The sequence below is a fragment of the Contarinia nasturtii genome, unplaced genomic scaffold, assembly GCF_009176525.2.
Source record: "Contarinia nasturtii isolate CC-2019 unplaced genomic scaffold, AAFC_CNas_1.1 Cnas_scaffold_129, whole genome shotgun sequence".
Lineage (NCBI taxonomy): Eukaryota > Metazoa > Arthropoda > Insecta > Diptera > Cecidomyiidae > Contarinia > Contarinia nasturtii.
Genome location: NW_022197486.1, coordinates 12468418 through 12490384, shown reverse-complemented (window position 1 = coordinate 12490384; position 21967 = coordinate 12468418).

The following is a 21967-nucleotide window of genomic DNA, read 5'->3' as shown; positions in this document are numbered from 1 at the left end:
AACAACATCCTTGTTTACAAGAAAATGCAACGGTCCCACTTCGCGTTTTGAAAGTACGCTGATTTTTATATGTAAATTCAATGACACACAGCCTCACTGACACACAATTATTTCGAAGATATTGAATAGGTCATGTATGCTTCTTCTGTAAGGTCATTCATTTTCTGTTTATTATTTTGAAAAAATTGTTGGAAATTTACTTCGAAAAAATCTACGAAAAACATATAAAATAGTTTTTTGTTTTTACGTTTATACTAACTAGTAGGGCAGACACAATTGTGAACAGGATAAAATAATTAACGTTCCTTCGCTAAAATTTCCCAAGCAGACCGCGTACTATAGAATATTTTCGAGTCAAAGTCTATTCATACGGTACATAGTTAGAGAAAAAATATAATTCTGTGACATTTACTTGTGTATCACCCAGACTCTGGGTCCCAGAGTGGAGCAAATATTTTAATTTTTACAGCTTTTCCAGATTAGTTAAGGTACACCGTACTGTTTCTCAACTATATTCAGTCCAGTACATTAAAATTGTAACTTTTATATTGAAAATCATGATGCCATATGTTACGTGCAATGTTAATGTTGTTGTGGTATGCGTCAGACAATTTTGAAACAGCTCAGCTGAATATTCAGAGTCAGATTCATCTTCTCTTAAAATGTGAGACTTACACTCTCGGTGTGTTGTTGTTCCTTTTTATCGCTCAACTGAAGAGCAGTACCATCTCTAAAATTAAATACATATATGTGTAGTGTTGTTGTTTGTTTCAACGACACACCATCATCAGCACTGACGGTGCTTGAGATAAATTTATTGAAATTTCAATCTATTTCTTTGATTTCTCATTCACCTCTTGTCGTGCATCTCATTGCAAATGTTGTTTCTGTTGTTCTTTGCAAGTTCGAGATCGAGTCAAAAGTTACAGACCACCAGTGCGATGATAAATTTTCAAATAGGTGTCATGAGCTGTGTATATAGTGCTTGAACCCTATGCCAAAAGCCAAAAATTCGATCTAAAATTAAAATAGAAAAATACGGATGTGTGCCTTTCGCATGCTCGCTGCTTTTTTTTCTCTCTAGCGAGTCCATTATGACATTTCCATTTCTTCAAAGCGCGATGCCAATTCGAGACGTGAATGCAAGCGCGCGGCATAAAGAAATGTAATAGAGAGTGTGTAATGTGTATGTGCGTCAAAGTGTCGAGCGAGTTCCCAGTGAATTGAATGTGTGTATATTATAGGTGTGTATTCAGTTTCTATTTTGGCAAACGTGCCTAATTCTTTTCCCTTTTTTAGTTTGCTTGCTGGCATTCTTGTGTTGTCTCTTTTGAAATGAATTTGAATTGAATACACAGAGACTGAATGAAATTTGAGTGCGAGAGAGAAAGAGAGTTAAAGAGTGAACGAATGGTGCCGAGAGGCGTCGTACGACGCACAGATAGAAGTGCGGGCAAACATAACACCGTACATCTCGTACAGTTGGACTGGATTGCAGTTACAATTGATGTATAGTAGCTTTGTGCATGGTCGTAAACACATGAATAAATAAAACCAAATAAAAATCTACACACATTTCGTTTTCATATGAAAAAAAAAAATCGTTGATTCTCATGTACATGTTTGTCTCTATTCCGACTGTCTGTCTTCTGATTTGCTTCTCGGTTGCCGATTCGTTGTGAATGTCTTTGGAATGGAATTGAGATAGAGATGAATAGTGAAAGAGAGCGAGCGCGCGAACCTTGACAATTTCCGCACACACAAAACACTGATATGGTGTGTACAAAACACACGGCCCTTTAGTCGCTTACAAACTGACGAGCACGAGCAAAAGAAAGAGTTTATAGCATAACATCGTTTACCGTGAGCATATCACATATGATGAGAAATCGTGCGCGCAATCAAGTTAGAAGATACAAATGAGCTTTCGTATTTCATTCCGTTCCGCTTTTTTATGACCAAATAGAATATAGATTGAGATAGAGTCGACGTGAGTATGTGTATGTTTAGTATTTTCTTTTCGATTTTGGTTGGCACAATGAGTGTGTTTCTGGTTGTTGGTTATTTTTTTTTCTCTTCTTCTTGCTACTCGTTTGTCCTCTGCGTTGCCACTTACTCTTATGTACAATTTAGCCATTCCATTTACGCACAAACGAGTATTATGAAGTGTATTTGTTTGCAATTTTGTTTGCGAAAATAAGTAAAAGCACACCACAAAACGTTAATATGAGCAAGAGCAGTGCACATTTGTGTTTGTCTGTTGTATGTGTATGATGGTTTATAGAAGTTGAGTTCGGTGTATGGTATCCTGTTTTCCCGCTCTTTTTTTTCTTTCGCCCATTGAGCATACAAGAATGGCTATTCTACATACTAACGATTGCTACAATAAATATGAAATGAAAACGGAATTGAACGATGAAATCTTTATATTATATTTCTCTTTAGCAATGTAATAATGTACAGCATCCAAATAGAGAATGGTGCACAACACACAAACAACATTAATCGAAAAAAGAACAACTATTGGACGAAAATGAGCAGAAGAGAAAAAATAGAGAGATTTCGAGGTGATTCGTTTTCCATGAGTTTGATGGAATTGCAAGAAGTTGAGGAAATGACTGTGTGTGTGTGTGTGTGTGTGTGTTTGCAAATACAAAATCATTCTCGAAAAATAGCTCACCAGATATAGATGGTTGCGGCTGAAAGTAATCATAAAACTGGCACTCATACAATACCAACCCGAATTATATGACTCAGGGTGTAAGAAGAGGGAGAATGATGATTTTTTTGACATTTTCATTCATTCATTTTTGCTCAGCACCCAAAATTTATTGACTTCATTCCAATTCTTTATTACATAAACATTTCTCATTTCATATAATATAATATGCGGTATAATGAATCTTTCACTACCGAAATGGAATGCGAAAAACTGAAATTGAATGCAATAAAACCGGAGAAAAGAAGAGAGAAAGAAAATAATCCGAGAAATAATAATTTAATTGAAATGATATTGTTTTTCATTGCACAAGTAGGTAAAAAAATGCTTTACTTTTGCATTATATTGATTTAGAAAATTTACAAATGTACAGTACCAAAGTCGAATAAGATTATATATTAACGAAATGTATTAAGTAAGCTTCATCATGGCAAAATGCAATGGACCAAAAGTACCATCAAAATCGGTGCACAGTTCATGACAGACAAATATTTCGAGTGAAACATTTGGACAGCACGAAGAAAAAAATTTAATAGCATTGAGCTAAACCGGAACTTACACCGAAAAAAACTTCCAAATACACACGACATATGAGTGAATGAGAATAAAAGTGCAACGTTACATCTCCCCTTTTGCTCTTCCCCTGAAGCAATATCTAGAAATGGGAGCAAAAGGTGAGATACAACGTTGACTTTTGATTTTAATCCATTTGAATCGTGTTCGATGGAAATTGTGTGCCAGACAAAAGTACACAGTAATATGTGGTATTCATAATCCGAAACAGTGTTTAGCTTATGCAAAGCTCTTGTTTCAGCCACGATTTCTGAGTTATTGATTTAAATCCACTCGAAAATCAAACTGCATCCGCTGGTTGGCTAAATATTTCAAGCATATACAATATAAATATTTTAAATAAAGTTTCACTCAGCGCTGCTGCCAGTCAGAGCAGAAAAATATATGCTTGTCATACATCTATATGGATTTGAATAATTTGTGAACTTATTTGCACCAATACAAGAGCATGAAATTGCCAGTCACGAAGAGCGAACCTGCCGTTATGAATGTATTAGTGTGCTAGTACGGACTTCGTGACAAGAACACTGCATTCTTCGGAAACACTAAGTACGCTTAGCAGGCGCTTACTTCTCAAGCACGATTCCATGCTCTAACTCCGGAATACACTAACTCCGTCTAAGCGTATAAAAATAAGGTATTTGTGTATATGATGTGATCAAGCGAATATTGTATTTAAAGTTGTCTTTCAAATATATTACTGTGTAAAAGTGGGCCAAATTGTTTTTGCTTGACATGTATCCTGTGCTTTGTGCAGGACTCATTTAAAACAGAGAAAAAAGCTAAAAATTGTACTTAGTTGCAGTGAAAATCATAAATGTAAACTGGTTTGCACAGGTTTGCATGGGCCGTATAAATAGTTGAAAGCCATTTTGCGAGCTTTTACAAAGCAAATTCATAAAATGCTACTCATCCGACATACAACGTTCCCACACAGACATACCAATGCTAGGCACAAATTGATAATGAACCTTTTGTTAAATGAGCGAGCCGAGTGAAAGAAAAACTCAAAACAACAGACAATATGCTATGTTTACGTTGAATTTCGTGAACTGATTTTGATTTGAAGTTGGCCTAAAGCCAAGACGATACGTACGATAGATATATGACACATTCATGCAAATTAAGTGCAATTAAGAATACGAACCGGGGGGAATCAATTAAACTTCTTCGCGTTTATGTCAACATGGCATATAAGTAATTGTACACAGAGAACAAAAAACCGTTGAGCGTAAAGTAATGGGCTTGCGGTACTTTTTTTTGTTGCGTTATCTTTTCATTCCATGTATGCTTACTTGGTTGGTCGCGCTTGTCTCGAGTATTATATATATATATACTGTCTTGCGCCATCATTTTGCCGAAAAGTCATTAATCAATCGTATACATTTACGGGAAATAAAGTAGACACAAACACAAATAAATGCCTGTTTTATTTTGACGAACATTTGTTCGCGATCGCAATGCGCCAGATGTGCTTTGTTTGCTATTGATATTTCTTATGTACGGAATGCTCACAAACACAAACCCACCCCTACGCATAGCATCGAGCAGAGAAAAAGATGAAGAGCGAGAAAAAGAGAGTTGATGAAGCAGTAGTTCTATCTGACAGTCACCATCATCATCGTATTTCTTTTTATTGTTTTTGTTCGTCGGCTTCTCAATAGATATGTATGTAGTTATGCTATTTTTTGTACACATTTATTTTGGCCATGCCGTTTGTCGCATCATAAAACGGCTCAAAGACTCACTCATTTATATTTTACTTGGATACTGTATGGAGATGTAAAAATATTTAACCATAAGACAGATAAACTGCAGCCGAATAAATATCTATGACAATGAGTGAACGAGAGCGAATAAAAATAACTAAAGAAGAATGAAAAAGCGAAAGTGGCTCTATTAATAATGTTGCCATGCACTTACTCCATATAAATGTATGTGTGGTTTTTTTTCATTTCGTTTGGTCGTCGGGGAGTTTATTTGTGTTACAAGGGCCTATAATATTAGGACGGTTCAATGGAGTGAATATGAAATAAAAATAAAATTGAAAGAAAAGGCAGAGAACGTACGAGAAAAAAACACAACAACAACTGATAGCCAAGAGCAAAAGTACGAACAGCGCATAGCAATTGTACAATGTACATAACAAAACATCAACAATTCTCTATTGATTTCAATTAAGTGAAACGAAAACATTACTTCCGCTTATACATTTCGATGTTGCGATATCGATGGTAGTAATAACAACCCTTGATGCATTTGACACACATACACTCACATACTCACTTATTTGTATGAAATCGCATGCCCAATTACAATCATTGCTCATTATGTAATGCATTGTATTTTGGATGCGAAATACTCAAGCCCACATCTATTGTGCATTAAAAGCGTGTGTGTGAAACTTTGCATATGCTGTACAATTCTCACTGTTTCTGTGTTATTCACACTCAGTATGTACAACGCGCACGTGGACTGTGCACAACACGCGATTTTCATTCATATCAACATATAATGTGTTACTTTCATGGCTTTCTTTTTGGCTCTTGGTTTTCTCTATTGCCATTCTTGATTCGATGCCGATTCATTTCGTACGTTTGAATAGGCGAGATATGAGGTGGTGAGTGAGAAAGAGAAAGAGAGAGAGAGAGAGATAACAAAAGAGAAAGAAAGACACAGAGAGGGGGTAGAGAAAATACCGCCTACTCAATGAAGAGAAAAGAAAATTATTCCGGCGAAAAATCGGAAACGGATAATAAAGTTCATTGGTAACACTAAATGTTTTTATTATCGCATCGAGAGCTTAGTCATTCACGTAACACACACACACACAATACAACACAGGGGATTTACGGTATTTCTCTCTATTTTCATTTAAATGACGTGTGGCGCGTGCATCGTCAAAACTTACATTCTCGTTTTAATGCATACCGAGCGCGCCTATCATCACGATATACATATACATTCACACAAATATATACACATATTTCATTCCCGTTGATTGAATTTATGTTACGGTTGCGCTTTACCATTCCATTGTGAATATATTCCAAGTGTACACTGTACACTGCTTTTTGCTGTCCTTGTTTTCGCAACATAAACACACGAATACAATTCAGAGTCCTTTTGTTTTGCGTTCATTGTGCTACATCATTGCCGTTGCATACGAACATTTTGAAAAATGTTTGTAAACGCGTTCACAATTCTTACGATTCCGCACATTTTTCGCCACATCTCACATCTGTATCCTCGGAATTAATGCGTGAAACAAACATCAAGCATAGTTTTCAATGTACGACAAAAGAAAAGTGAGTCGCATAGCATAAAACATACAGAATGCAAAGTGAAACAAAACAAAAATTGGATGCTCTCATATGCCGGTGTGCGCGTTCAATTTCAAAGTAATCTTCCATATGATTTTTGTCTATGATTTTTTTCGCATCTCTTTCTTTTTGCATTTAAAAGCATTTATCATCATGAACGCGTGAACTTTTTCTCATTCTTTTGATCTGATTTCTTTTCATAATTTTTTCTTTCTTTCCATTTTTCCATGTGTATGCATTTGCTATCCATTTGGATACAATAAAAAGAATCGCTTTACAATGCCTATGTTTCGGATCATTTTTATTGTGCCGTTTGGTTCCTCTCTCTCTCTTTCTCTCTTGTGTGCCATAAGTGTATGCCATGGTGTGTTTTGTGTTCGACAAAACTACACTTATGTTGCATTTTAGTAGAATCAAAGATAGAGGGAGACAGAGAAGAAAAAAATACACATTTTTTTTATGTTTCGTTTTGCTTTTTCAATACACTTTGATTGTTTTGAAGTTCATGTAATTGGCTGTGAAATCTTACTTTATCTTCATCATGGCTTTGAATGAATGACGCTGAATAAAACTAACATTCGATCACGTATTACATTTATCTTCAACGACCAGCCTCTGGAATATATACACTTTACACAAGAAAGAGAAGAAAAAAAAGATGCCAATAGAATCAAATTCCATAGCAAAGAAGAAGGAAAAACAACATAAAATCAAAGTAAATTCTGAAAAGAAGTGATAGAAACGCAGAAATAAAGAAAAACACCGAAGCGGTGTGCGAGTAGAAGCGTAACCAACAACCGAATGCATTACAGTGCAAAATTGATTTTCAACATGCAGAAAAATTGCCAGGCAGTATTTGGTTTAAAAACGAGAGCAGAGACATTGGGATATAGTGAGAAGGAAAAAAGAAACGATAGAATTGAACAAGAGGCAAAACATTGAAACACAACTGTGTATATCGAACATTAAATATCTTTCAATTTTTTGGTGTTAGCTTGATGTGGCTGAGCGTGTGACCCAAAAATGTTCGATACTAAATTGAATGGGTTTGTGGCAAGCTATAACAAGAATGCAGCAGAGAAGAAACCATAGCAAAAAAAAAATGAATGCCAAACACTCTTACACGACACGGACGGATATTTCTTCATTCGATTCCATTGAGGAGCGTGCTAAACAGACAGAGAAACTAAGAGAGAAAGAGATGGAGAAAGAGAGAGAGAGATAGCAACGCAAAAAGCTCTCTTGATATTATACCCCATTGATGTAACGATTGGCATAGTAAGTTTTAACATGCATTGTAAAAACAATTCCATATATCGAAAAAGTCAAATTCATAATAGAATGAGAAAGCATCTCTCTAACAGAATATAATAACCCGACGTCATCAGGGTGTGCGTTATGGTCTACTGTATTTTATATAAGCGAAAATGTGAATCGAACACTAAGTGAAGTCTTCATCTAGGTCGATGAATTATAAGCATCATGTCATTGATGAGCTTCTCCCTTTATCCTTGACTCCTTCTTTTTTCTAACTCCATATCATGTATTGAAAATACGTAAGACAATGAACCGTTTCGAAGGGTGAATGGTGCAACAAATATTCCGGCATAAATGATACTTTTTTTTGGACTTTAAAGCGGGCATACACGGTATTTGTTGCTCTGTTAAACATTTACATGGATAGAATTGCTCTTGGTGATGACAGTCGTCGTATATAATCATCACTCGAAATAATATTTATTTTATTATATCGTCATATATGCGCAAATAATGCAATAAAACTGGGATAAATCATTTCTAATACCAGACTTAGTCTATATATGTTGTATTTCTGCGGGGGTGCTCACAAAAATGCGATGATCATCAAAATATTGTCAACCGAATGTGTGACAATTGCTCGTGCACAGTTCGGTTGCGATTGATAATCATCATTTCGGCACTGTCGAATCGACAGAGACCATTTCAGCAGTGTATCATTTTATTCAAAAAGTGAAATAATAAGTCTGCATCAAAACGAGAAGAAAAAAACATGCACAAAGGACATGAACCATTGAATTTTCGTTGAAATGAATACCTAGACGGAGTCGAATGCGAACAACAAATGTACACAGCAGAATATTGTTTTTCTTATTGTTCTTTTAATATGAAAATAACTCTTGCAATGAATTTCTGTGTTTCGAAAGAAAAAAAAACATGTTATTTTGCTTGAGGGTATGGTTTTGTGCAATACGCGTGTATTCTTACAATTGAAAGTAGACTTTTTTGCGGCACGCAAGACGACGAAACAATGAAAAATACCAAGTTCACGGTTGAGTAGGAGACTAAGTTTTCTGCCAGACATAAAATGCTATTTGAAAACTGAACTCGTTTGCCAATTTCTTTTTACAGTGCTGTGCGTGTATTTGCTATAACAGGATTATGAATTTATGCACAAGTTTGGTTCTTTCGTTCGTTGCTTTGAATTTGAAAATGTTTTTTCGATAACCGAAATTTTAATAACAATAATAATCATTTAGACAGTCGAACCGTTGATTATTTTCTGGACTATTTTTCGCACATAATCAATAATTTTCACATGTTCGTTGTTTTCGTTGTTTCTGTTGTCGAAACATTATAGTCGAAGTGGCCATAGAATAATGGTGTGTATCTTTTGATTTTGTTTACTGGTCTATAAAAGTGTATCGTGTTTTATTGAATGAGCTCATTCACTTATAAGATACATCGTGTTTATACATTCAGGAAAGACAGTCTCTCACTCTCAACATGTTCTCTCTTCTTCTTTTTTTGTATATTGATGAGCAACGCATCCGTCGGTTCATTTCGCTAGAAGAAATTCACACACAACACTCAGTCATGCATACACAGGCAAAAAGATATTATTTGCATCTTTTTTTATGTCAATTTAGTCTCGACACTCTGGATTAGCCGTAAGCTTTTAATATCAAGGGAATCGATTTAACGGTAGTGCGAATGAGAAAGAAAAACGATGTACGCATAAAATAAGACAACAATAGCAACATTGAGGAAAAAACACACGTTACTGAAATGGAATTATTGAAATGGGTGGACATTGTAATCATAACGAAAACATAAAAAAAAAATATGAACGAACGATTGTATCAGTCTATAATCGCAGTGTCTACTTTCTACTTGGGGTGGTTGTGCGCGCCGCAATCATAATATAATACAAATATATAATTGTTTGCGGTTTTGATGTCCAAAGTTGCCGGAGATATGTTGCATTGTGGACGATTTTCAGCAATTTAAGTTCAAAACCATTTTTGCTTTGGCCATTTACGTACCCTCAATCGCCGAGCCTCATTAGAATATGTCGTTGTGTATTTATAATTGCTTGGTTAGTAGATAATTTCTCCTCTTTCTCTCTCTTCACACTTTCTTCATTTCTCATCTTTATTTTGCTTGAAAATTTCATTCGATGTGTTTGCTTCTATCTTCAGTGGTTTTTTTCTTCTTCTTCTTCTTCTTCTTCTTTTTATTCTTCTTCAAGCGTATCAAATGACTGGCCAAACACCGAACCGACGAAATCAAGTGTATATTTGACGCAACCGTAATTAATTTTAAATGGACCACTTTGTTACCATAAAAACATTTAACTAAATGGATTTTTATGATAACGAACATTTAAGTGGTAAGAAACTTCCCGGAATCGATGTCGCTTGATTTCGGTTTCTCGGGTGGTCGTTTCGTTCTTTTCTGCTTTCACTTAATTTCGGTCATTTTATTTTTTTTATTGTCCCTTTTTGGCGTTGTCCTTGAATCTCTCACTTTCTCCCCCCATCAATCTCAGTGTCATTGATTTTGATGAAGTCTGTCGTCCTAAGTTGCTTTTAGAACGATGGTTCGTTTGTTGTTCTAGTTTACGATATCTCCAATTAAATTATAATTTGCCTGCCTTTGCTTTGACCACTTCATAGGCTCATTTTGACTACTATCTCCATCCCTTCTCTCTCTCTCTCTCTCTCTCTCTCTCTCTTTCTGAGGCTCCCTCTCACACGTTCTTCTTCATTCTTCGCTCTTCGTATGGTATTCAACATTTCTGTTTGTTTATTTACTTGAAGATGATTTGAGTTTGAATACTTGAGAGATTACGAATATACGAATACCGGTTGCTGTGTACATTATTCTGTACACATACTATATTTTTCTATACATTTTCATCAGTATTTGCAATTTGTACAGAATGTTGACTATTAACTTGATTTTGCAGATACTGAATATATCAATGGGGCTTTGTAAACTTACATTTACACAAAAATTCCAAAACGAAACACTTGAGACGGACACACATTTCTCGAATCCTTGACGCAAGATAATTTTGGCACAAATTGGCCAATTTTCTATTGATATAAACAATTCAACGCAAAATAAATGGATCGATATCATTTTCAAAAGTTGTCGCTTATATTTCTACTTAAACTATCTGGATGGTTACGTGCAGTAATAATGATACTGTATGCTACAGTTTGTTCAATGTTAAATCTAATTTTCTTGTCGTTGGATATTTTACATCGGAGCATTTGAGTTGCATTGAATGTCGTTCAGAAAACTGAGTTCGTGGTTTTGCATGTATGTACACACGTAGAGTGAACGATACTTATTCAGTGCTCAAAGGACAGATGTGGCCACCATTTGGATTTGCATGCAGTCAAGCCAATTGTGTGTTGACAGTTTTCGAAATCAACTTAAAATGAATGTGCTTCTCAGACATTATAGTGAGATATTTTCAGCCAGATGAATCGGCTCAGCCAGATATCGTAAGGAGCTGAAATGGAGTGAAAGCAATAAAAGTGATTGTATAGTGATTGTACACAGAAAGAAAATATCAGCCGACGCCATACGCAAAACCGACTGGTACGTGCGCTCATACGTTTTTACATCTTTTACATCTATTACCATACGATTTTTCGACTGTGCGAAGATACGCACAAAGAGTAACGAATCAGTCGTATGAGCGCACGTACCAGTCGGTTTTGCGTATAGCGTCGGCTGATATTTTCTTACTGTGTAGCAATGTAAGTGTAATTATAACCATAACAATCACTTCTATTGTTTTCACTGACGATATCTGGCTGAGCTGATTCATCTGGCTGAAAATATCTCATTATAATGTCTGGCGCTTCTCGATGTTTCAAAAGATTAAATGCCATATACTCTATTTTAAATGGTCTTTGGATATGTTCCTTTGTTTTTCATTTTAAAAAATAATTTCTTCATCGATGGATGAAAATAGATTGGAAATTTTTTCGATGGTTACGATAGAACTTTGAAGAACTTAATGACTTTGATCCGAGTAAAATCCAAAAAGCGGTTTTACATTTTTTTAAAGATGCGATTAACGCAAAATAGAATGAGATTTTTTTGGCTTATAATTATCCCCTCTTAAATCTTCAAGTTGCGAAAGTATGGGTATTGGCCTTCAGCAAAATTGGCGTATTACAATTTATAGATCAACGAAATTATCCAGCATCAGAGAGACGTAAAAGGAATGAGAAAGGGAAAAGTGCATATATGGACATACTTTTAATTTTGATGAAGTGAGCATACTTGAAAGACTCACTGTCATTACTCCCACGGATGACGACTTCTAACAAGAGCTATTTTCATGCAAAACCTTCGATTCAATTCCAACAATGGACAATAGAATATTCTCGTTCATCATATTTAAATTTGAGGGGTTCCGAGGAAAGATGTTACGTAGGAAAGTTCCGCGGAAAAATGTTCGAGAGCTAAATGATATCATTTAGCAAAGCTAATTGGTACCAAATAGCTCAACTAAATGATACCAAATAGCTCAACTAAAGCTATTTGGTATCAATTAGATAGGCTGTCATAAATTCAAATGTTGACATTTTTGAGAGTCACAAATTGGTCTCTAAAAGATGACACCATTTATTTGGATCTAAGTATTCGATTTGCAAAATTTCATTCAACTTCGACTTTTAGTGTGAAAATCGAAAAATTAAGATATCTGTCACACACGTTGTGTCACAAATTCAAATTTTGACATTTTTGAGAGTCTCAAATAAGTCACTAAAGTTATGTCGAAGAATTTTTATAATTTTGGCCATTTTTATGAAAAGCCTTTTCAAATTTTCGATTAAAATCATTTTTGTGCATTTTCCAATTTTTTGTTCATAATATGTCCACCAGATGTCGTATCGAAAATCTAAAGTCATATTTGTGAGTCAGAAATAAATCACTAAGATTCTGCATCATTATATTTCAATTTTTTGCTTTTATTCAAAATTTCGCTAAGAGACTTTTTGGTCAATAGGCCTGAATAGAAAAATGGCCAAAAGTGGCCGAAGGTCTATTCCATGGGCCGAAATAATGGTGTCTCAAATTAGTCACTAAATCCCTAAAAAGGTTTCAAGGCAATCGCAAAAATTTGCCAGGCTGGATAGGGGGGGCCGGATAGCGGTATGTGCAAAACTCTTTGTGATGATTTTTGCTACACATTTAACTTCAGAAGGATCTGGTGTTTTTAATTCATCACCAACAATTTTATTTTTAATTAAATAAAGTTAGATATCTTTTTAAGAAAAAAAATGGCCATTCGTTTTCAATTGCTAGTCGATATGATAATTTCAAGTGCTGTTATCAGCAAAATGTGTGCTACAAATGACCTTGAGCATGAGAAATGATGGGTAAAAATGGTAAAAAATTGCAAAATGGAGACAGCCTCTTAGATCGTATTGTACGAATGCTCACATACAAATAATTCGAGTCGTTAGATAAAAAGGGGCCTCATTCAACTGAACACATATGCAACCCAATTTTGCTTTGCCGTCTGCGTACTCTATCGAAACTGCTCAATCAATGGAATGTCAACATTTAGCTCTTAAGTCTCATTTCTCATTCTTTTTCTCAATGTACAGTTCGCCCTCTCTACCTACTTACTTTGATTGGATACAATATGTTCGATTCGGTTTAAATGGCAATACAAACCCATTTAGACGGAAAACAAAATTTGTGTATTTAATTCGACTTTTGTTTGCCATTTTCATTCAATTGCGCATTCCTTCGCCATGTCATCAGTCACACTTGAACGCTCAATTAATCGGAAATGGAATTCGTTTCAACAGTACTTAATTATGCACTGTTTGTATTGGCAGTATTTTTCTATCCGCTTTCTCTGTAGCAGTTATCAGTCATCTTAGCTGGCAACGAAAATTCATTGCTTATTTAAAGCTAATGAGCACTAAAACGAAATTCAAATAATCTCACAGTGTGCACAAATAAAGAAACACACACACAAACATAGAGAGCGAGAGATCACACAGATACTTGCTCTGCTGTCAAATAAGATAAAACCAGAGATATCCTAAGAGTGATAGTTGATGTTAGTGCATTTTCATTTTGTTTGTTGAAAGTTTTTGGTAAATTTTTAGACTACAATGTTAAGAGGTATCAATAGACGAGACATAAAACCATTCCTGTATTTTTGTTTTTCATTTTTCGTTTGAATACCAAAAACTTTCCGCCTTTCAACGCTCGCATACGCTATCAACACTACTTTGTGTTTTCATTTGATGTTGGCATTCGCAATGTGTCTGCCGTTTAAAATACAAATTCGTTCGTCCTATCTTTTTTTTCTCTCTCATTCAACGTCCTGCAAAAAAAAGAGTGACAACACTGTAGACGAAAAATCCTTCCGGCGAGCTACGAAAAACATAAGACACGCACACAACAAAATGAAAAATGAAACACAATTTCTCCGAAATGATTTTGATTGTTTGAATGGACATTCATATAATCCAAAGAAAGGAGCTATCCAGCGAAAATGATGGCTAAGGCGAAGAAAAAATTGAAATAATAGTGAAAAGGTATGTATACATAGTTGCGATGAGAAGCTTTTGGAAATTTGAAATGTTATCGTCTAGAATGTGATCATTTTACTTGCTGCTGCATGCACAGAAAGTATGTGGGCAATGCTTACATTTGAGATTAGCGGTGCGGTTGACAAGCCGAAACCAAAAAAAGCTCCAGCTACGGATTAGGGGCATGAAAAGAGAAATGGTCTAAACCGAATACATTGCAATCGATTTCAACAAACCTTCGACCATCACACAAATAAAATGACTAGCAAATCATTTTTAAGTATGGGAACAAAAAAGTTTACTACGACACCGTCACAACGAAACGAATAAAGAAAGATAAGTCACATGTAGACCAATCCACACCTATAAAAATGGGAAAAAATATAATAGAAGATTGAGTGAATGAGAGAAAGAGAGAAAGAAAAGCACCGACTGTGTCCATTTTCGCACAACCAAATGCGTTCATTCAACTGAATAATTTGTTATCTGTGTTTGAATGCCATAAATACTTTCACATTTTGTCACTTTTTTACTTGTTCTTTTCTCTTTCTTTCGTTTATCGATTTAAATGGCGAAACGGCTGCGACAAAAAAATTCCTCACATTCATTCGTTTTGTCCATTTCGCTTTGTTGCTACTTTGAATTAAATTCGAGATTCGATTCATGTGTGCAAGTCGCCGAAATTATGCAATCGAAACAATTTTTTGTTGTTATTCATTTAATAAATCGCTCAATGTGGAGAAATTTTCAAGAAATTTCCAGCTATAAAAAAAGAACCAAACCTTAAATCACATTGTGTCAAGTAATTTATACGCTCAAATAATAGCACCGTGCTGATGCATATTTGTTGAGTAGATCGCAAACCGTTATGCGAAAGAAGAACAAAAAAAAACATTGCACTTGAGTAGTTTTCCGGAATAGAGAGAATTTATAACGAATTTTATCGTCGATTGGACAATCATAAGAATGTTGTGCTTTGAACCATGCAATTTTCACATTGAACCGTCGAAATATTTGGTTGGTACCAAAAAAAAAATATATTTTTTGCCCTAAATATATACATTTAGCGAAATGTTTTAGTATCATCACATAATGAACGAAGATTAAATGCGGATTTTCTCAGATTTTTCTTTCTTTCTGTGGAAAACTGAAATGATATACATTCATTCATTCATTTGACTAATTAGATTTTGCGCCCATATTCATTTTCAATTGTGAATAGAGATAGATAGATAGATACTATTAGATAGACAGATAGAGAAAGAAATGTCGGTTGAGGCTATGCGATTCCATATACCGTCGTTAAAATATTACAAGCTAGATCCACATTTTGGTCAGCGTATTCATCTCAAAATTAACCACCGTATCGAGTTGAAACATAAACGAATTGACCATGAAATAGAAGTAAGAGTCGCAAACCACAAACAATAAAATCTATTTGAATGGTGAAAGAGAAAACTAATAAAAATGAATCTAACGAAGAAATGGCCGGCAATTTAAGCCGAAAATTTATTGGATAAGTGAGAAGTATTTTTTGTTGTTCGTTCGTTCATTTCAATCTATAAAGTCGTACCATGTTGAAATATTGGAATGGATTGTTTGCGGTTGCTTAATTTTATCGCTAAAATTCATCATACGACATGTACCGGGGCATGTACCCGAAGAAAAAAACTAGATGAAAATATCTACACTTGCTCCGATAATACTTCAAATTCACATCCACACACTATTGAATTCGGTAAAATATGATTTCAATTCAATGATAAAGAGAGAAAAAAGAGCAACAATGGTAGTAAAAGAATGCATTCAGTTGGTTTGTTTTATGTGCGTGCGTCAATCTCAATGTCAAAGCCAGAACAAAAAATGGTGAACGATATAGCGCACAAAAAAAGAAGACTACATAAATCGCATTATTTGAGAAATGTTTCACCGAGAATTTCTCTTGAAGATAATAAAAAAACAGTGACACACAAATAAAAATAAACAAAATACATGAACACTGAGACAGAAGAACCATATAGATATAGAGAAAAAAACAACAAGATTGTCGACCAGAAAACTCATGCATGCTGAGATTATCTGTATAGCTAGAACAAAACAAACATGTCAAATCGTGCGTCGTTAAATCACAACAATATTATACCGACAATCCAACCGCTGAAAGCAATACCACAATCATATCACGACGGCTCCACTGACACACAAAGAAAGATCTCGATGTTTCTTTCACGTGAAACACGCAAAGTAGCTTCGCTCATACAGACACAATGCGTCAGCCGCTAAAATTACCGCCACAAACAACAACAATGATGGTATCAAAGTGTTGGCACACTGAAAGTATGACTGTTACCGTTGAATGAAAGCGTCAAAATGTGAAGTAGAAAAAAATGAGAAAATAACTGTAAAATTATGTATAATTTTATCGCTCTCGAATTGCTCGAGTCCTAATCAAAATTAACTTGAGGGCTGTATAGCAGCAATAGCAGCAGTTGGCGCGCTGGCGAAGAAGAAAAAACGAAATCCACATACCAATCTACGAAACACGGCCGACCTACAACAATACTTATTATTTAACAAACAATGACCATATCGTACCTATACTGCAGCAATCATTTATACGATAACTTGTCCGATGGAATGTTGTCTGTGTCAATGGTTGTTCTTTTGTGCGTTAGCCGTTTTTGAATTCGTTTATCAGTTTATTGTGTTTGTTGAGTCATTTGGACCCTTTATTTGTTGTTTATAACTTGTAAATGCTTTTCAAAGGTCATTTTCTATGAATTCATACGGAGAGTGTGAGCGATTTCTTTTTTTTTTGCGTATATTTGCCTTCACTGGCGTATCCATTCTGAATGTGAGTGCGAGTGTGTGCCTTTTAGTGGACACAACGATACATTTATACGTTTTCCGAATATGAAAGAGGATTGCAAGCAACATAAACCAAAGGCATAATCTAATTCAAGTTTCTTTCTTATTTGCATTTAACAAAGCCATTTCATCTCAATATAGAGCTGTGTATATGCTACCATCAGACTAAACCGAAGAATGAAAAAAGAGAAAAAGCTCCGTGTTCGTCTCTCGATTTGTCTTCGTCTTTTGATATGCGTCCTTTTTTATGCGAATGAGTCTTTGCATTTGTTGAGATTTTGATTGATGTATGAATAAAATTTAATTTGCCTAGTGTCGGGCGTCGTTCGTCTTCGTTGATTCATTCTTATTTTGCTTCATATTTTCGCACCGAAAATTGGCGTACGAAAAATTATGAACTTATTCAGTCAAAAATAAACTGTTTTCTTTAGCATCGAAAGCAATTTAAGAAGTTCTCAAGGCTATAAACTTTCTTCATCGAATTGTTTCGTGCACATCAGTTTTTTTTTTTCATTCTTTCTTTCTTCAAAACACAAACACGCGGCGAGAAATAAAAAATAAAATAAAAATAACAACAAATTGGATATATCCATGAAATGAAGTGCAATTGTAAAGTTCAAATGACGCCAACAAATGGTGTTGCTATTGAAAGCAATGACATAGAAGATTCTGTTTCTCACGAAATACCTCTCCCTCCCACTCTAACACAATTCTCTATTCGAAGCTACGCAATCAATATAATATACGTATAGATGCAGAGCTGATAACATGACCCGAAAAATCACAATCCACTCTCTCAAATGATCCAATGTGGGTGACACGAGAGTGAGGTAAAAGAAGTATGTGTGGTAAGAGTGTCATCTTTTCTCTTCATTTTATCGCTGTAAACCACATGAGTGGCAGATACGAAAATGGTTAATTTTCTAGTTTTACCCAAACATTTAATATCGTACTTTGTGACAAATTATTAAAACGCCATGAAATGGAATTGTCTTCTTCTCTGTCGTTCTGTGTTTTTCATTCAATAGTGAAGAGCTGTAAGTCATCGCGATTAAAGCGTGTGATATACGTCAAAAAATATGTATTTCGCCAAACACACACACACACACACACACACACACACACACACTCACTCCATCGAAACGGAGTCTCATTTAGTGAGAGCAAGAAATGAGAAAATATCAGAAATTTTGTGTTTCATATTCGGGCTAACGCGCGCGAGAGAAAGAGTGCACGAGATTTAAAGACGGTAGCTATCGTGTAAAATGGTGAAATTGTTTTTACACTTACAAACGATAAATAGCAATATTCATTGTGATGCACAAACTTTATGGGTGTCATGTTCACGTTCGTATGTGTAATTTCGTTTCCTTCAAATTTGAATTAAATTCCACGCGTGCTTCTGTGTTCGCCTCCCTTTGCCTTGCCATCTACACATACTATTAAAATTCGAAAATTGCAATCTCCGTTCCAGTAATGTTGTGTGTTCAAACCGAATGAAAAAGCGCACGGTGATCAAATTCTATGAAAATGATATACCGTTTAGCGAATTCACTTTTCTTTTCGTTAATAGAAAGAAAAAGACAGCTCCAATGAGCAAAGAAAGGAAACAGTTTTCAAATGAATAAATTGAAAATATGAAGTATGGGGCATTTTTTTGCAATTCGAGCATGGTTTAAATCAGAGAGTAGAAAACGCTACCGCTATATTAATACTACATTACTAGTGCTTATCAATGGCTACTATTTGTATACACGTACAAGATGGCTCGAATGGGAAGTAATCAATGATGGTATAAAAATCCTTAAAATCCAGACATACATTTTGCAATCGATATCGCCAAATGACAAATCATCAAATTTTCGAACACCGCAGACGAGCGTATCAAGCATATTTCAATTACGACCCAATTAAAAAAGCTGAGGATGAATATGGTATCGCAAAAATACACTTCATTTTTTTTTCATTCACAGTTTGAAATTGAATTCATCTATAACAGAATCATTAACTAAAAATCATTGTGATATGATTGCATCTTGTGTGTGTATCTGACATCTTAGCAAAAAAAGCGAGAGATTCAACACGAGCAGCCAACAAGAGCAATGATTAGATAGAAAAAAATAAGCGGTGAACAATGAAAATACGGTGGAAACACATTTTCACGACAGGTGTTAGACGTTGGAGAATTTAATTTCATGGCGATTAGATGATGTCGCCGAATTGTTTGAAAATCGATGAATTGCAATTTTCCCAAGTGTCGCCGAAGTCATTGTCGGATATTTGGATTCACATTTATGTAGCTCCAAAGAAAATCATTTCGCTTAAAAGGGTCAACGTTCAAAATAAAGAGAATGAATAAAACGACCTATTACCGACCGATTATGCATTGAAAGATTGTGTCAACCAACAACTGTTTTGAGAGAGAGTGCACGGTGAAATGAGCGTCTTGCCATCATAAATTTGATCTGCAAGTGAAGTCACACTGGACTCAATGAAACAGCTGCAAATGTTAATGTCACACACAAAAACAACAATAGGGCAGCAACAGTAGTAGCAGAAGTAGCAGCACAATCAAACAAGCAACACAAATACCATGTGCATGTATAAAATATGCAGGGTGATTTTAAGTGATTTCGTGTATATGTCCAGAAAGAAAATTCTCTTTGTAAATAGTCGCCTGCATTCACGTTCTTTACATGCAGTCTATACAAACAAGTGGAAAAGTCTTTGAGTGCTATGCAAAGAGAGATTTATATTGAACGAAGCCAAGTTCCATTGAAAAACAGTATAAAGAAACAAAAAAATAGAAAAAAAAAAGATACGTTAAGTCATAAGTTTCGAGGTCAAACTTTACGAAGATTTATTTGCCACTGAAAAAAAGGGAGAGAAAGTGAGCGTGACCGATAAGAAAGAGGTGCTCGATCGATTTATAAACGAAGTGCCAAAGTAAACCAAACTTTGCAAACCTCTGGTCACGTATCAGCAAAAAAAAGTTACCCAAATAAATGGCACGCAGATTGTTCAACACAAACATTCATTTAAGGCAATTAAAATGTGAATGTGAGAATCATTTTAATAACGAACCTATTAAAACATCATCGAGCTTTAAGTAAACAACTTTGTCAAATAGGATCAAAATGTAGTAATACAAGCATACATTATGTAGTTTCGCAAAACCATCGGCTCTTCTATCGACAGAGAGAAATAAGTGGCAATAAAATCGATTTTCTACGTAATAGAAAGTGTGTGAGAGAGAGATAGAGAGATGATGACTGTTTCAGTTGCGAAATTTTGCAATCACCAAACACACAAATGAAACAATAGGAAATTGCATGCCAACAACAACGAAAATAGAACCGAGCACAATGTGTGTATTTCAATCAGTTTTACATTGGCTTTGATTATTATTAGATTGTGTTGTTCGCAGTAAGGTGGACTAAAAATCTGACCCAAACGAATAATTTCAACTTTTTGTTTTCTTCAAAAATAATATTGTTCGCATTCAACTCTATTATATAAACCTTTTTTTCGTTAACTGCGAATCTTAAATATTTTTTTAATGTGTTTTTTATACGAAGCTACAAACCTTAAAATTGTAGCATCAAAGTGGTTTCCAACATATTTGGAGCTGTATTTGGCCAGCCCTAGTACGCAATGATGGTGGTGGCAAAATGGCCTCAAAACAGTCGATTCAGCAATTTTGTTTGTTTCAAAATGATTCTACATTCATATGCGGCAAGTCTCTCTGAGTCATAAAGCCTCAGTTATCAATAAATTTAGTCATAAGAGTATTTGGGCATTGTGCACATTTTCCCGTAAAACGTGCGAAAAATTGATACTGCCAAAAATCATAATGTAAACACACTCGCACATACTGACCTCATTTAATAGGATGTCCTTTCATCGGCAATATGTTGTTAATGATTTTCAGTTTGCTGACTTATTATTGCTCACTTACAATTTGAATAATCGTTCGATACGCACATGATATTGTTCTTACATTGTTGTGAAAATAATGAGAAACACTTTTCTCCCATTTGGTGGTCCGTTGTATTTATCGAATCAATTTTGTATTTCTGATAAACAACTCATTCCGCAATCAAAAACAACACTCGTGAAATCGACACAATTACAATTACAATCATTTTGCGTTTTTAAAGTACGGCTCACTATTTCATATAGCGAAATGAAACAGAAAATTATATGGATTTCATGGATCAAATTCATGCAGAAAATTTTATTTGTCCGACATTTTTATGAAAACTTAGACTCCCGCCAGTCAGGTCAATTTATTCGATTACATGGATCCATCTTGAGAACATTTTGATTTTGTGCAAGTTTTTCTGCAGCCATACCATGGATTAAGATATTTTGAAGAGATTTTACACAAGATATAATGACAATTTTTCATCATCATTTCATTACCACCATGTTATTAATGAAAAAGTATGACTGGAAAAAAACCTTTTGAAATCAAATGATTAATTTATGCGCTTGTTTACGAAATATGATACATTTTCAATGCTGTTGGTCAGTGTTATTATTTGCATGATAAACGTACAAAGTAGTCGCCTGCAAATGAAAAAAAAACTGTTTTTTTATCACAGCCAATCAAAAAATTTCTAGAAAATTTCTAATTTGTA